Consider the following 17,590-nt stretch of genomic DNA (forward strand, 5'->3'; position numbering starts at 1 on the left):
TATTTGAATCTTTAAGAAAAGATTCAATAGTAAGCAACAAAGGGCATAATGTCCTAACTAGCTGGTTGACCTTGTCTTTTGTTTCTTTAGATCTGTAAATAATATGGTTTGATTAGATCAGGCATTATTAGCCAGGGGTCACTGGGCTCCAGGGTATTTTTGACTCTCCAGCCCCATGCAAAGTTAAACACAAAGGACCAGATAACTTCAGAGAGATCCTACTCCATTACAGGTACTGGGACTTCAACAGCGAAAGCGTGAACAAGCTTGTGCCTATGGTGTCTAGCTGTATACACTCATATACACTTTCAGGCTTGTCGCTGATGATTGTCCAGAGCCCTTAACGCTTTGGCCTCAAAAGCTAAGAACATGGGGCAGATTCTGAAGAATCTTTTCTTTGTTAACTATCTAAATCCCCAGCCTCTGGCCACTCCTAATTGATTACAGATCAGCTGACGGTGGGGTGAGTACTTCACACAAGCCCAGCACAGGACCAAAAGGTGCGCCAATACTAGAGATGGTTCTGGTCCTGGGGTGGTTGGGAATCTGATCACGAAGCCCTAAGAGTATTTAACAGGATTCATGGGCGGCCCAACTGCCCACAACCGCACGAGGGATGCAGACAGCTGAGCAGACTAGAAAACCAACTCAGAAATGGGCATGGGCAGTGTGTCCCGCGGACGAGGTAGAGAATCCTCAAGTGGTTCCAGAGGTTGTCCTGTCCCCGACCCCGCACAGGCCTCTACGGACTCCCAGGTTGCTGAGCGGTCGGGAAGTCCGGACGTCCAGGAGCTTCCGATTTAAATGGCCTTTTGGAGTCAAACTTGGATTGGGGAGGAGGGAAAGGAGAAAGTGCTGGGAAGTCCTCGGGCCTCGGTCGTGAGCCGCTAACTGCAAGGCCTCTTGAGACAGCCAGTCCTTCCTGGGACCTAGAGATCAAAGCCCCTCGCAACGTTCCCCTCGAGGCGTCCGCCTTCGGCAATCTCCGGGCACTTTCGGCTCTTTCCGGCAGTTCCAGCCAGGGCCCTCCACCCTCCCGGCGCGCAGTTCCCTCCTCCCGACGCCGCTCCGCTCTTTCTGGGCCTGGGCTGTTGTGCACGTGGGCGTGAGCTCTGGTCTCAGCCGTCCCTACTCCCATCTAGTTTGTTCCCGACCCCACTCCTCCAATCCCTACTCTTCCTCGTTTTCCCCAATTCTCGGCGACGCCCGAGCTCCCTGAACTCAGGCGCCCAACCCGGCGGGCGGTGCGAGGCGCGAGGGACTGGGTCACGAGAGGAGCGGTAACCCGACGGACTAGAGCCCGCCTTCCGACCCGCGCCTCTCCACTCGCAGATCCCCAGCGCGCGGGCCGCCTCGCGCCCGGGCCTTCGCGCGCCGGTTGGCTGCAACGGCCTCGAGCTCGGCGCGCCGGGTTCGCGCCGGCGCGAGCACGCGCTCTGTGCGCTGGCTGGCTGGCGCGCACGCGCCCGAGCGGGCTCCGGGGCGGGGCGAACAGCGCGAGCCCCGGCGAGGTCGGTGTGGATCCGCCGGCATTCCGGCCCCTAGCCGCGGCTGCGATCCCTAGCCCGCCGCCCGGGCGAAGCGGGGAAAGGGGCGGTGGGGGCGGGGCGGCGTCCGGCTCTGGGAGAGCTGGGGGAGGAGCGCCGCGGCGACGGCGGCCGCTCTAGAAGAGGAGGAGAAGGAGACGGAGGAGCTCCTTTCCTCTTCTCAAACCCTGGAGCGTCCGGGACGCAGAGCCCGGAACTGGGGGGACGCGGCAACTGCGGGGGCGCCGGCTAGGTAGGCTGATGGTACTGGGTGGAGGGGTTGGTGGGGGATAAGAGGGGGGCATAGAGGTGCAAGAGAGCGGGCTTGAGGGAGGGCACGGGGGAGGGGGTAGTTGTTGGGGGTTGGGGTGTGGAGAGGAGGGGGACTTGAGCCTTCTGGGACCTGGAGTACCCAGATTGGTGAAAGGCTTCTGGGGTCAGTGGGGCGGACCGAAGCACACGGGTCCGAGTTGGGGGGTTTCCAGAGGCACAGGCCGGGGAAACAATGGAGTAAGGGGGGACTCTGGTGTGAGCGTGTGTGGGGTATTGGATTCTGAGAAACAACGAGATCGAAAAGAATGAAAGAATGGGTCATTTGGGATGAGTACAATGAATTGGGAATGCAGTGGGGATGCATAAGGTCATCTGTGTGGGTGTCCGAGGTCCTTAGGATTTGGGGGGCAAAGTGGGATTTGAAAAAAAGAGAAAGACATTTTTAGGAATGGGGGGAGGACGGAAAAGAAAATAAGGTAAAGAAAGGGTAGTAGAGAAATAAAATAGATGTGGTTTGATCTTAAAGCGGAAGGGTAGATCTTGTTTGAGAGTACAAGGTAGGTGGACTACAGTGGCATCTTTCTTCTAATTTATCCAGGATGATTGGGTTCTTTTGGAAGGTGGATCTTTCTCAGGCTGGTCCCTCTGCTGAGCAGTGCAAGCTGTTCTTTTAATAATTCGGCTATCATTTATAGTCCGTTTCATTGATGAAGCATGCCTGTAGTATTTATTTCTCCTGTGTTCATTAGGTAACTGTATGTAATATACCTGTGGTTAATGAAGCAGGGGAGAGCATATCACCAACAGGAGGCATCTTGCTTTGATGAGTTAGGTCAGTGATAATGCAGAGTTCAGGGTGTTTGGGGGGAGGACCAAGAGTTTATTTTCATGTAGACTAAAAGGTGATGAAAAGCCTTGATAAAATCGAAGTTATCTATACTTTGTTAGCATTGCAGTTTCTCACTGAGAAATGTTCATGTACTATCTGCTACTGATTTTATGCTCCTGGGAGAGTTTGGGTTCTGCCTCAAGAAATTCTTGATGCTGATATCAGATTATCAGGCTGCCTTATACTTTCCAGTTTGAATAAAGGTGACTTGAAAATACTGTGGGAAAGTATTTCTGGGGTTATGATCTTTGCATTGATCTTCTTGATACTTGGATTTCCAGACCAAATATTGAGTGGTACTAGATATAAGATTGCTGATTTTGAAATAGTAGTTACCATTAAGTGTTCATAAATAGTCAGTGTTAATCTTTTTATTTATTGGGTATTAAGTTTTGCTGACTCACCTAAGATTTCTGGGAATTTATCCATTTATATTTCTGGCTAGGTCTTGGATGGCAGTATTAGACTATAAAGATCCAAAAGTAATGATCTAAATTGTCACTTTTCTTGTATCTTTTTTTTTTTTTTTAAATTTGACAGGCAGAGATCACAACTAGGCAGAGAGGTAGGCAGAGAGAGAAGGAAACAGGCTCCCTGCTGAGCAGAGAGCCCGACGTGGGGCTGGGTCCCAGGACCCTGGGATCATGAACTGAGCCAAAGGCAGAGGCTTTAACCCACTGAGCCACCCAGGCGCCCCTACTTTTCTTATATCTTAAAAAAACTGAACAAAGCAAGGAATGTCTTCACTAGTGATAATGTGGCTCTTTATTGACCTCTCAACAGTGGACTAGGCAGGGTGCTAAGTTTGTTTTGCATGCATTATCTCATTTAACTTAATCCTCAGGGTTATCTCCTATTTTATAATGAAGAGGCTAAATAATTTACTATGGTCACAGAGCTGGTAAATAAAGCCACATTCAGACCCAGCTCTGTTGGATGGCTTCTTTAAATCTTCACTGCCTGATTGTTCTACATGCCATATCCTTCCTCCTAATCTTCGTTGTAGTATAATCATCATGAATTGGTCAAAACTTAGGTCTGATATTGATTTATTTAATTTATTTATTTTAAAGATTTAATTTATTTGAGGTTGGGGGAGAGGGAGCATGCGTAGGTAGAGGGGCAGAGGGGGAAGCAGGCTCCCCACTGTGTGGGGGATTCTGGACTGGACTTGGGGCTGGATCCCAGGACCCTGGGATCAGGACCTGAGATGAAGGCAGACGCCTCACCCACTGAGTCACCCAGGCACCCTGATAATAGTGATTTAGATGAATATTGGGTTAATGGGGGTACTTCTGTAGAGTTTATAAATGTTTATTGCTCCTGGGGATTTAACAAATCTTCTGGGGTCCACATAATAGAGCTGACCTTGCTAAGGGTTTGATCTGTGAACACACTCGTGTTTGGTCTAGTGTACTGCCGAGTACTGTACCTAGGTGGCGCTTTTCCTTGTAGAAGTCAAGGCAGCCAGTTGTGGAGTCAGAACCAATTAACGCTGGAAAACAATCGAAAACTGCTCAGAGCTCAAGTGCCCTCCCAAGCACCTGTTGAGTCCGCAGTTGGTACGGGCATTATCTCTAAATATAGACAGGATCCTCTTAGAAACCGGGAGTGAAACAAGTAGAACTGAGAGAAACAGCTGGGGCCTGAGGGAGGAGCCATAGGTTGCTGGCCAAAACATCAGCATAGCCCTGAGGGGTTGATCCAGGGGTGTAGAGGGCCTCAGATACTAGTGCCTGGCAGGAGGGGAGGGAATATTTATTTCTTGAGCATTTATGTATTCTAGGCACTGAACTCAGTGTTTTATATATATCACTTCTTAAGGTCTTCAAACAACCCTTACAAGGTAGATGTAAGCATTATCCCTATTTTTCAGATGAAGCTCAGAAAGGTTAGGTAACATGTACAGATCACTTAGAGCCGTGAAGGAAGTTTGTATATATTATTATTATTATTACTATTGCTTGCTGTTTCCCATTGCAGAGCTACAGTATTAAACTTGGGAAGTTTAAGTCACTCTTAGGATCCACTCTGCTTCCTGTTAGAAGTACAACTGATTATTTCAATCTTGTTATTTCCATTGGAAACTGGAAGGAAGAGCTTGGTTTTCTCTGACTTAATTGTTGGGAAGGGGAGCCCATTCATTATTTAGTAAATAATCTCCTGTAGAATATAATTCATCTTCTTCAGTTGCTTGGTGTAAATCTGTAGCAACATGAAAATGGCATGTCCCTCCCTCCTATTCTGAGGTCTTGATCTTCAGGTAAGTCATCTAGGCTGTGCAGGATGGCAGTGAAGCATGTCTGTTACAGACTCCTACCACTTTTCTTGATAGATTTTTGCCACAAAAGTTTGGCCATCATCCTTGCTCGGTTATTTTTAAAAAGTTTTGGTAAAATATAGATAATGTAAGATTTACCATTTAAACCATTAAGTACGGTGGTGTTAAATACATTAACATTGTTATGCGGCCGTCACCATCATCCATCTCCAGAACATTTTAGTCTTCCCAAACTGAAACTGTCAAACAATAACTCCCCATACCTCTCTTCCCTCAGCCATTCCCCTTTCTGTGTTTATGAATATGACTAGGGATTGCACGTAAGTAGAATAATAGTATTTGACTGTTGTGTCTGGCTTATTTCACTTAGCATGATGTCTTCAAGGTTCATCAATATTTTCGTTTGTGTCAGAATGTCATGCCTTTTTTATAAGGACTGCATAATATTCCGTTGTAAGGTTGTACCACATTTTGTGTATCTGTTGAGACACGTGGGTCATTTCCATCTTTTGGCTGTTGTGAATAATGCTGCTGGGAACGTTGATGTACACATATCTTTTGAGTCCTTGCTTTCAGTTATTTTGGATATATACTGAGAAGTGGGATTTCTGGATCATATGATAATTCTGTTTAATTTTTTGAGGAAGTGTTACTTTTAAAGATTTATTTATTTATTTTAGAGAGAGAGACAGAATGAGCTTAAGTGGGGTAAGGGACAGAGGGAGAGACTCTTCAAGCAGACATCTGCAGAGTGTGGAGCCTGACTCAGGGCTCCATCTCACAACCCTGAGATCGTGACCTGAGCCAAAACCAAGAGCCAGACACTTAACCAACTGAGCCACTCAGGCACACCCTGTGAAGGATTGTTGTTACCTTTTTTTTTTTTTGAAGATTTTATTTATTTATTTGACAGAGAGAGGGAGAGAGAGATCACAAATAGGCAGGCAAAGAGAGAAGGGGAAGCAGGCTCCCTGCTGAGAAGAGAGCGCAATGCTGGGCTCGATCCCAGGACCCTGAGATCATGACCTGAGCCGAAGGCAGAGGCTTAACCCACTGAGCTACCCAGGTGTCCTTGTTGTTAACTTTTAAATGGTGGTTTTATTTGTGTTCACCTTAAGGTAGTACTTGGCCTTATGTTTGAGGGATGATGTTTCCTCTACTTTCTGTACTGTTCATAGGACACTTGTACTGGAAGTGATTCAAAAGGAAATGATTTACCTAGTTTTCACAGCTCTCTCTTAGCTTCTGCCTGTTTATATTTATGTATCATGACATCTGGCAAGCACATTAAAATACATTTCAACTTAGCAATAAAGTACTTTTGAAAATCTTTCAGACAGCTCAGCTGATGAAGAAAATGGGAGTATCTGTTCTGAAGAGTGAAATATATCCAATGTGGAAGGAACCATTTGTTATATATAGATCTTTCTAGTCATACCTGTAAAGGTGGATAATCACCTTAAAAACATTATCTGTATGTGCATTTGAAGAATGTGTCAGTAGTGTAGAGCATTTTCAGTTCACTTTGTTGCCTTTGAAATCCAGGGTACTTTTTTCATTTAAAAATGTTTTACATGTATGAGCTGCTGGTTACTGCTTATCTTGCGGATCCTTTCATTTATTGGAAGAACTTTGAGTGCCTGCTATGTGCTTTACATATTTTAAGAAGGTAACTGTAATGCAGGAAGTAAAATTGGCTCAAGTCATTATCTGACTCCATTTTTCCCTCTATTTGTGTGTGTATATATGTGTTTATTTGTGTACACACACACACACACACACACACACACACACGAATGAGTTCTGTAGTACCAAATAAGGTCGATTACTGTAGCTGCATACTGGCAGTGGACTGTCTCTTAAGGATAGAACTAACCTCCCAATTCGTTTTTTTTTGGTGTGTGTGTGTGTTTTTTATGTCACAAAGAGGTTAATTATCTCTGCATCTTGCTTCTTGAGATTATTATGTTACAAAGGGACTTTAGGTTCACATGCCATTTTCTGGAAGCTTCATAATTTTTTTTTTTAAGATTTTTATTTATTTATTTGACAGAAATCACAAGTAGGCTGAGAGGCAGGCAGAGAGAGAGAGGAGGATGCAGGCTCCCTGCTGAGCAGAGAGCCTGATGTGGTGCTCTATCCCAGGATTCTGGGATCATGGCTTGAGCCGAAGGCAGAGGCTTAACCCACTGCGCCACCTGGGCACTCAGGGTCATTGTATTTCTAAAGATGTAAAGTTTGTAAACACCTTACATTTAAGTTACTGGGTATTAAGGATTGGTCAGAGGCCAGCATTTTGCTCTGGGTGTTCAAATCTACCATGGTGGTCTTTCGGGGTGGGGGGTTGTGTGAAATACACATCCTCTTCTACACCGATTTTGCAGGGTTTGAGGGTATAGCCATTAGCGTAAAGGCACTTCTGCAGTCATTGCCCTGTGACTAATTTGTGGTTAGGGCTTACTTAGTGACTTCTGCTAGTTCAAACCCTAAATAACAACATTGGATTACTGGTAAGAAGGAGGATTTTTTAATATTACTTAATTAGCAATATAACATGATTACTAGTTGTGGAGTGTGTGTGTTCTTTAAAACTGGCTAAAGGATATTGGGCCTGAGGAAAACATTTGTGATGAGGCCATTATATGATTTAGGTGAGTCACGATAGGTAAGTGAAGACGCTGTCAATGCTGTTACTTCCCACTGACCTTAGAAAGGATTGGAAACACCAATTTGTGCAACTTGAAATCTTTCTTCTCGTGAGTACACATGGTATGTCCAGTAGTAAACTGTTTGCTGCTGTTTTAAGGCTACCATCAGTAGTAGAGCAATATTTGTCTTTAAATTATCCTCTTGCGGGGGTGCTGGGTGACTCAGTCGTTTAAGCGTCTGCTATTGGTTCAGGTCATAATCTCAGGATCCTGGGATCAAAACCCACATCAGGCTCCCGAGCAGGGAGTCTTCTTCTCCTTCTCCTTCTGCCCCTCTTCTCCCCCCACTCATGCTCGCTTGCTTTCTCTCTCTCTCTCAAATAAATAAATAAATCTTTAAAAAAAAAATATTCACTTGGTCTCTGATACTTGTCACCATGGTCAGCTCACGGCTGGCTCTTCCTGGTTATCTTCTGTTGACATTGATTTGAGATGTGCATTCGTTTGTAGTGGCAGTGACTCTTCTGCTTACTTTGTTTGGTCATCCTCTCAATTTTTATAGTAAATTGCCTTCATTGCCTACCTGCATATCCTGCACAAGTACGCAGCATAAGGATCTCATCATCAGAAGCTCTCTCATATTTGATGAAAGCAGTGAAATGCGTCTATCACTAAGATGGAATTACAGGAAGCTAAAGTATTGTACCTGAATGGCAAGTGATACAGAACCACCACAGACTAAATCAGCTATAGCTTAGATGCAAGCTTGGTATTGTGTTATATCTTACTGGTCAGTATACTCTAGGTTTCTTGAGATGGTTTTCTTACTCCTTGTTGGCAACGCTTTAAACAAGACTTAGTTGAGTAATCTTTTTCATCTCTGTCACTATGCAAATGTTGTATTTTATGTTGTCTTTTTGAAAGTTGATATTTGGCACACCTGGGTGGCTCAGTCAGTTAAGTGTCTTGATTTTGGCTTGGGTCATGATTTCACAGTCATGAGATCAAGCCCCATGTTGGGGCTCCGCACTAAGCATGGAGCCTGCTTGGGATTCTCTCCCCTTTTACCTCTGCACGCTCCCCCTCCCCTTCTCCTTCCTCACCCACTCTCATACATGTTCTCTCTCTCTAAAAAAATATAATAAAAGAAATAAAAGTCAATATTTGACATTTGTTATTTGTCTGCCTGCCAATATGTAATGTTATGATGATTCTGTAAGTTAGACTACAAGATATTATTATTTCATGTTCTTGTAATTTGGGAGCATAGGAAACAGTGCAGTGACAGTGATTACCAAATTTGTTTAGGCATCTAACCCGAAGAAGTAGAAAAAGCTCCTGAAAATGGAGGGATATTTCGTACTTTCATCCTGATTACTTGTTACCTGAAATCTTAATATTTAAGTAAGATTAGAATTATATTCAGTTTTTACATGATTACATTTTTGATTGGACAGTAAAGCTGAGAACACATGATCCTTTCACACTTTACGGCTAATTATTTCCATTGTGAAATAGCCCTTAAGCATATTATTAAACTTCTTGGCAGCTGAACTTTTTGATGTCTGAAATGTGGATCTACTGAATAGTGTTGGTTATGATCAGGCTAATACTTATAATTATAATATTTTAATGTTGTGTTATTTTTCTTCTAATTTCTTATTAAAATAGGGAAGCTATATAACATGTTTTTTAAGAGTGTAAATCTGTCTTGTCACATAGAAGTTGCTAATTTGTTGAATTAACGATAGCTAAGCATAAAATTAATTGTTGGAGAGAGGGGCTATATTCTGTCAACATCAAAAAAAAAAAAAGATCACAAATCTGGCACACAGATCTGGCTTTGAATCTCTGTTCCTCTACCCTCTGTGGACTTGGTCGTCTTTTAATTTCTCTGAGCCTGCGTTTCTGAATTTGTAAAATTGGTGCAGTAGTAATCCCATGACAACCGAGTTGTCATGACTGTTGAATATTTTTAGGTGAAATTCACATAACATAAAATTAACCCTTTCTACAGTTCAGTGGTATTCAGTACATCGACGGTGTTGTACAACATCACTCTATCTAGTTCCAGAACTTTTGCCTCATCCGCAAAGGAGACCTTATATCCACTGAGCAGTAACTCTTCATTCTTCTCTTGCCGTATTTCTTGGTAACCACCGATGTGCTTTTTGTTTCTGTGAATTTACCTGTCACTATTTTACCTATTCTGGCTATTTCAAATAAATGGAATCCTATAACATGTGATCTTCTGTGTTTGGCATCTTTCACTTGGCATAATGTTTTTGAGGTTTGTCCACGTTGTAGCATGTACCAGAATCTCTTCCTTTTTATAGCTGAATACAGTTTCCGTGTATGGATATATCACATTTTGTTTATGCTTTTGTCTGCTGATGGACAGTTGTGTCATTCTCACTTTTTGGCTGTTGTGAATAGTGTTACCATGAACGTTCACATATACCAGTGTTTGAATATCTGTTTTCATTTCTTTTGGGTCTATAGCTGTGAATGAAATTGTTGGGTCATGTAGAATTTTTTTTTTTTAAGAGGGAGGGAGATGGGGACAGGGGCAGAAGGCGAGGGAGAGCGTCTCAGGGCTCCATGTCACAACCCTGAGACATGACCTGAGCTGAAATCAAGAGTCAGATGCTTAATTGATGCCCAAAGGTAGAATTTTTATGTTTAACTTTCTGAGAAACTGCCAGCAGCGTTTGAGGGATCCAGTTCTCCACATCCTTGTCCATACTTGGAATTTTCCTTTTATTTTTCCTTTTGCTTATAGTGATCTTAGTACCTATGAGGTGATATCTTTTTTTTTTTTTAAGATTTTATTTATTTATTTGACAGAGATCACAAGTAGGCAGAGAGGCAGGCGCAGAGAGAGAGAGAGGAGGAAGCAGGCTCCCTGCTGAGCAGAGAGCCCGATGCGGGACTCGATCCCAGGACCCTGAGACCATGACCTGAGCCGAAGGCAGCGGCTTAACCCACTGAGCCACCCAGGTGCCCCTATGAGGTGATATCTTAACGACTGAGCCACCCAGGTGCCCCTGAAGTCGTCTCTTATTGTGAATCTGATTTGCATTTCCTCCGTGACTACTGATGTTGAGCATCTTTATATTCACTTGCTGATTATTTATGTATCTTCTCTGGAGAAATCCCTATGAAGTCTTTGCCCAATTTTTTTTTTTTTAAGATTTTATTTATTTATTTGACATATAGAGATCACAAGTAGGCTGAGAGACCGGCAGAGAGAGGGGATGCAGGCTCCCTGCTGAGCAGAGAGCCGCATGCAGCTGGATCCGATCCCAGGACCCTTAGATCACGGCCCAAGCCAAAGGCAGAGGTTCAACCCACTGAGACACCCAAATGCCCCTTTTGCCCAGTTTTTAACTGGATTGTCTTTTTGTTGAATTGTGACCGTTGAATCTTAATGGACAGAAAATAGTTCAGTAAGTGCACATAGTCTGTACTCAATAATAAATAGTAGCTAATAATATAGTTATAAGTATTTTGCTACTTGTGGCCTGAATTGGAAGGGGACTTTGCCTAGCTTTTGTAAATAGGGGTGCAAAAGCAACAAAGCCTTTGTTGTCAATAAAGTTTTAACTGTGTCAGTGATCATGCTTTGCTTTTAATTGATGCCCCCAAATCAAGAAATTAGAAACACTTAGGCAAAAATCAGTTTATCTTTGTCAAAAAACAGTGTATCATCAGTGTTTAATGTATTCTTAAGAACTATAAAGCAGTAGTGCCATCTAGTTATATCAGGTTTATATCATCTTTCTTCATTCTACCGTGTTACGAAACATTTGTTGTGAATGCCGCAATCAAAATTTTTTGAAAACTGGGTCAGGGAAACCTTCTTTTTATATTTACTGCTGTGGGCTTCCCCTTCTAAGTGGAGCATTCCTATGAAACTTTAAAAAAAAAAATTTTATTTATTTATTTGACAGAGAGAGAGACATCACAAGTAGGGAGGCAGGCAGAGGCAGAAGCAGGCTCTCTCCGCAGAGCAGAGAGCCTGATGCGGGGCTTGATCCCAGGACCCTGGGATCATGACCTGAGCTGAAGGCAGAGGCTTTAACCCACTGAGCCAGCCAGGCGCCCCTCCTATGAAACTTTTTTCAAGTCTAAATGACATAAAGTGAAGAAGCATTTACCATTAATTTATATGGAAAAATTTTTGAGCATTTCCGGACCCCAGAATAATGTCTCTTAGGATTTCCTGCTACCTTAGGACATATCTTGCTAATGGACACACAAAATAAATCAAGATAAAGCACAGATGCTCACGGACACAGTTAATAACTATGGCAGCTTGACGTTGAGATGCTGATCGTAGTTCCCAGGGAAGGAGCTTAAGGGTGCCACACTGACTGCTGGGCTGTGCACAGCTTTTCTAAGAGCCGGCTGCAAAGCAAAGGCCGAATGCTGTGTTTGTATTTCACCTGTTTTTGTAAAAGTGAAAATCCTCTTTGGATTTCCTTCCATTAGTGGAAACAGGTACTAACTTAGATCTTTCGTAAAAGAGAAGGTGGTGTAAGGCGAACTTTTTTTGAAAAGCAAGGGATTACCTGTATGTAGCTGGTGTACTATCATTGTTTTTATGTTTATTGCAACTAGACTTTATGGGCCGGTCAAAAGAAGATTGATGAGACTAGGAGATCAAAGTAATTAATTTAGGATTACCCTCCTGTCAGAATTGTACTGTCTTGAACTGATGAATATATTCTGGCAGGTTTATAGTATTTTATTTCAATATGCCGTGATTTGGAGTGGGGCAGTAGCTTTAGGCAGAACAGACCAAAACTATATGCAAGTCTAAATTTGGTTATTTTAGGAAAGGTAACAAGGGGAAGTGTATGATTCCAGGGGCTGGTGATTATTCAAAAACCTAACGCATTCTCCCCCTATACTCTCAAGCTTTATGTTCTATTTGCTGCAGCTCTGAACCATCCTATCTTTTCGATTGCCTCTCTGCCTTTGCCCATTCCATAAATGCTGCCTGGAATGCTTTCTAAATAAATTCGTTGTTGACTCTAAGTCTCTCAGGCAGACTAAGCACCCCTTCTTTTGAGCTTTGGAATCTATTACATACTTTCATAATAACACTTGTCATAGTGTACTTTAAAAAATGCATATTATTACTATTACTATTATTATTATTTTTAGAGAGAATAAGAGTGGGAATGCGGGACAGGGGCTGAGGGAAAGAGAGAATCCCAGGCAGGCTCCATGCCCAGTGCAGAGCCCGATGCAGTTTCATGACCCTGAGATCATGACCTGAGCCAAAATCAAGAGTTGGATGCTTAACTGACTGACCCACCTAGGCATCCCCCAAAAAATGTACATTAAATTTTTTTTTAAAAGATTTTATTTGTTTATTTGACAGACAGAGATCACAAGTAGATGGAGAGGCAGACAGAGAGAGAGAGAGGGAAGCAGGCTCCCTGCCGAGCAGAGAGCCCGATGCGGGACTCGATCCCAGGACCCTGAGATCATGACCTGAGCCCAAGGCAGCGGCTCAACACACTGAGCCACCCAGGTTCCCCTGTACATTAAATTTTTTAAAATGGGTTAAATTTTAAACAAAATAAAGCAGTACAGAGGTAAATGGTGAGAACAGTTTTTCCAGTTCTCTTCCCCAAAGGCCATCACTGATAGTACCTTTTTTTATATATCCTTCCAGAGTTTTTCTGGGCTGACACAAGATTTTATAGTATATGAAATCCTTGTTTACTTCCTTATTTTTTACTTCAGAGTAGTTTAGAAATGTTGATAAAAATTCAAGTATTATAGAAATATACAGACCAAAAAATGAAAGGTCCCTTTATCTTGATCCTTAACTCTTGTCCTTACTAAAGAATAACTCTCCTCGGGGTGCCTGGGTGGCTCAGTGGGTTAAAGCCTCTGCCTTCGGCTTAGGTCATGATCCCAGCGTCCTGGGTTCGAGCCCTGCATCGGGCTCTCTGCTCAGCAGGGAGCCTGCTTCCTCCTCTCTCTGCCTGCCTCTCTGCCTACTTGTGATCTCTGTCAAATAAAAAAAAAAAAAAAAAGAATAACTCTCCTCTTCAAGAACATTCCTCTCTCCAGAGGCAATCCTATCATAAGCCTATCGAGTACTCTTTCAGGTTGTTCCATTTACACCTATGTATTTACATAAAAATTTTTTTAGGTACGTATTTTTTTTTTATTCTTCTTAATATATCTTGGAGGTTTTTTTCACATCATTATATACAGACCCATTTTATTCTGTACAGTGTTTATTCTATAATACGAATATGCATTTTATGTAATCATTTTTCAGTTGATGGATATATATGTGTGTGTGTCCCTTGCAGATCTTTTTTTTTTTTTTTTTTTTTTTTTTTTAAGATTTTATGTGAGAGAGAGCGAGAATGAACACAAGCTGGTTGGGAGGGGCAGAGCGAGAGGGAGAAGCACTCTTCACTGAGCAGGGTGTGGGTATGGGACTTGATACCCTGAGATCATGACCCGAGTCAAAGACTGATGCTTAACCGACTGAGCCACCCAGATACCCCTCTCTTGCAGTTTTCTAACAATGCATCAATGAACACTTGTTTATAAACTCTTTTTGGACCTATGTGAGTGTTTCTCTGGTTTGCTGGAAGTGAAATGCTAGATGAAAAGGTATAAGAGGGTATATTCTTCTAAAAATTTTAGTGAATCCTGCCAAATTGCTTTTAAAAGAATTTTGTGTTTGAAATAATTTTAGGTTTGCAGAAGAGTAAAGATAGTACAGAGAGCTCCCATATACTCTTCCCCCAGCTTCTCCTAATGTTAACATCTTTCATAATCGTAGTACATTTATCAAAACTAAGAAATTAACATTGGTTCAGTAGTATTAAATTACATAAACAATTTGGATTTTCTCAGTTTTTCCACTAATGTCCTAAAAAGTTCTAGGATCCAGTCCAAGAACCCACGTTGCAGCTAGCCAGCATGTCTCTTTAGTGTCCTGCAATCTGTGACAGTTTCTGGTTTTTTCTTGTCTTTTTCACTATCTTGACACTTTGAAGAGTGCTGATCAGGTATTTTGTTGGCCATCCCTATAGGTTTGTCTGATGTTTTCTGATACCCAGACAAAGGTTATAGGTTTTGGGTAAGAATACCATAGAGGTGATGGGCCCGTCACATTGCATCGTATTGGGGGGGAGGATAGGTGATATCAACATGTTTTATTATTGATGATGTTAACCTTGATAAGTTGATTTGGTGTCTGCTAGGTTTCTTCACTGGAAAATTTCTGCTTTTCTCTTTGCATGCTCTGTTGTTAAAAAGCAAACCACCAAGTCCAGCCCACACTCATGGGGAGAGAATTAAGTTTCATTTCTTGGAGGGAGAAATATCAAAGAATTTGGACACATGTTTAAACCTCCCCAGTCATAAATAAATATTTTATGGAGATATTTTGAGACTGTCCCAAATATACTGTTTCTCTTTAAAAGTTCTACCTATTAATTTTAGCATTCTGTGGTAGATCTTGCCTAAAGCAGCTATTACTGTGATACTGAAATGGTTTTGTTTCTCTCATTACTTCTACATTTATTAATTAGAAATTTTCCATAAGGTAACTTGTGCTTTGTTCCCTGTTTATTTATGTAGCTTAATTGCATCATTATGGGCTCAGGAATTTATTCTTTGGTAACATTATTTACTTTGTCACTCACTAAATTACTTTAAAAAACCTTCCAAATTACACTCCAACCCATAGTTGTAGATAACACACTTACAACATTGGTTGATGAATGAAAGCATTTTTTTTCCTGATTGAACATGAGGTTTAGTATGTTTTATATGTTTATTAACTATATTTCTTTGTGAATTGTCTTTCTGTACTTTGTTCATTTTTAAATTGGGTTTTTGGTTTGTTTTATGGAAGTTTTTTATACTGTGGTTATTAATCCTCTGTTAAATATAATTTTTTTCCTTTTGGGAAGAAATTGTTTTCCTTCTCTTTCTCTCTTTTTTTAAATTCTTAAATTTTTTTAGCTGCTTTTTTCCCCCTTAAGATTTTATTTATTTGAAAGACAGCACAAGCAGTGGGTAGAGGCAGAGGGAGAGGGAGAAGCAGGGAGCCCGGTGCAGGGCTCGATCCCGGGACCCTGAGATCATGACCTAAGCCAAAGGCAGAGGCCTAACCTCACTGAGCCACCCAGGTGCCCCTCCTTCTCTTCTTAAAAAGATTTTATTTAGGGAAAGCGTGCTTCTCCCGCTCCACTGAGCAGTGAGCCCGATATGGGCTCCCTTCCAGGCCCCTGGGATCATGACCTAAGTTGAAGGTAGAAACTTAACTGACCTAGCCACCCAGGTACCCCTCTTTCTCTCTCTCTTAAATTACAAAAGTAATATGTTTATTGTAAAACGTGTACTTGAATAGTAAAAGTCTCCTTACCCTCTCTCTTCACTCTAATTCCCTATGCATATTACCTTTCTTAGCTCATGGAGTAACAGTTTGGTATTTTTCCTTCCAGAACTTTTTCTTTAGAACAGAAACATATATGTGTGTGTGTTGTGTGCGTGTACAAGTGTGTATGTGCATAGAAAACATACACCTGATAAAAATAGAACCATAGAATATTCTTCAGTTTTGCTTTTGTCACACATTTAACAAATTATGGAATTCTAATGTGTTGAAATGTATGTTTCATTGTCTTTCACTAGATTACAAGCACCTTTGTACAGAGACCATTGTCCTTCCCACTCTAAAGGTTTCATTTTTCTGGGGGCTCCTGGGTGGCTCATCTGGTTGAATGTCTGACTCTGGGATATCATTAGCTCAGGTCTTGATCTCAGGGTTGGGAGTTCAAGCCCCATGTTGGTCTCCATGCTGGGCATAGAGCCTACTTAAAAAAGAAAAAAATAAAGGTATTCTTTTTCCTGTGGAAATGACACCATTTATCTATTTGCTTATGCTAGAGACATTTCATTTCTTTAACAAAATTTAATGAATGTCTGTCTGATACACAGGAATGAACTGAACATAAAAATCCTTGCCTTATATTGTAGTTGGGGAAGGCAGATATTAAACAAAGGATTAGAATGTTTAGTATTTAAATTGGTGATATTTGTATTAAAAACACCCCCCAAATAAAAAAAAAAAAAAAACAAGAAAAGAGATAAGGGACACTCTATAAGCATGTAACTGTGTGTATGTGTGTGTGTGTGTGAGAGAGAGAGAGAGAGAGAGAGAGAGAGACTGAAGATGGTAGGGAAGGCCTTGTTGAAGAAGTAATATTTTAGCAAAGACTTTATTTATTTATTTATTTTTTAAAAAGATTTTATTTGTTTATTTGACAGACAAAAATCACAAGTAGACAGAGAGGCAGGCAGAGAGAGAGAGGGAAGCAGGCTCCCTGCTGAACAGAGAGCCCAATGCGGGACTGGATCCCAGGACTCTGGGATCATGACCTGAGCCGAAGGCGGCGGCTTAACCCACTGAGCCACCCAGGCGCCCCTAGCAAAAACTTTAAAGTCATCTTTGATTCCTTTCTCTTCCTCATACCTCACATCAAATCCATATCCAAATCTTATTGATTACATCTCCAAAATATATCTCAGACCCACCCATCAAGTAGGTGGATTGATTTGGTAGTAGAAGTTTGCAAAAGTTTTCTTCTGATTGTTGTCATATTCTGAATGAGTTAGGAATCGGGGTGCTCAACTGAGAGTGAGGGTGGGGAGGAAACGATGGAAGTTTGTGGAGAGAGGGGAAGGTGTGGGAGAATGACGGTAGCAGGGAAGTGTTTGATTTCCAGGTGGCACTAGGGGGCCCTTGAGGCTTGTGGTCATGAATTTAAAGTGAGGTTAGTATGTTTTTTTTCCTTCCAACCATATTAAGCTGCAGGGGTGTATGTTTGGAGTGGATTTAACCAGAAAGAGATTTTTACCATGATAGTGGAATAAAACATGAAAGGGTCAAGGGAATAGAGCATATATACAAGGGAGTGAT

The 17,590-nt window shown here is 41.9% G+C and overlaps 1 protein-coding gene across 1 annotated transcript in view; it reads left to right on the top strand.

The window, feature by feature from the left end:
• Nucleotides 1-1,451: 1,451 nt before the first annotated feature.
• The window catches only part of SPATS2 (spermatogenesis associated serine rich 2), a 143,806-nt gene continuing 127,667 nt past the window's right edge, over nucleotides 1,452-17,590 (top strand). The window contains exon 1 of the mRNA XM_032348103.1: nucleotides 1,452-1,779. The gene's annotated coding sequence lies outside the window, so the exon portion shown is untranslated. The remainder of the gene's footprint in view (nucleotides 1,780-17,590) is intronic.

This window comes from Mustela erminea, chromosome 6 (genome assembly GCF_009829155.1).
Source record: "Mustela erminea isolate mMusErm1 chromosome 6, mMusErm1.Pri, whole genome shotgun sequence".
Lineage (NCBI taxonomy): Eukaryota > Metazoa > Chordata > Mammalia > Carnivora > Mustelidae > Mustela > Mustela erminea.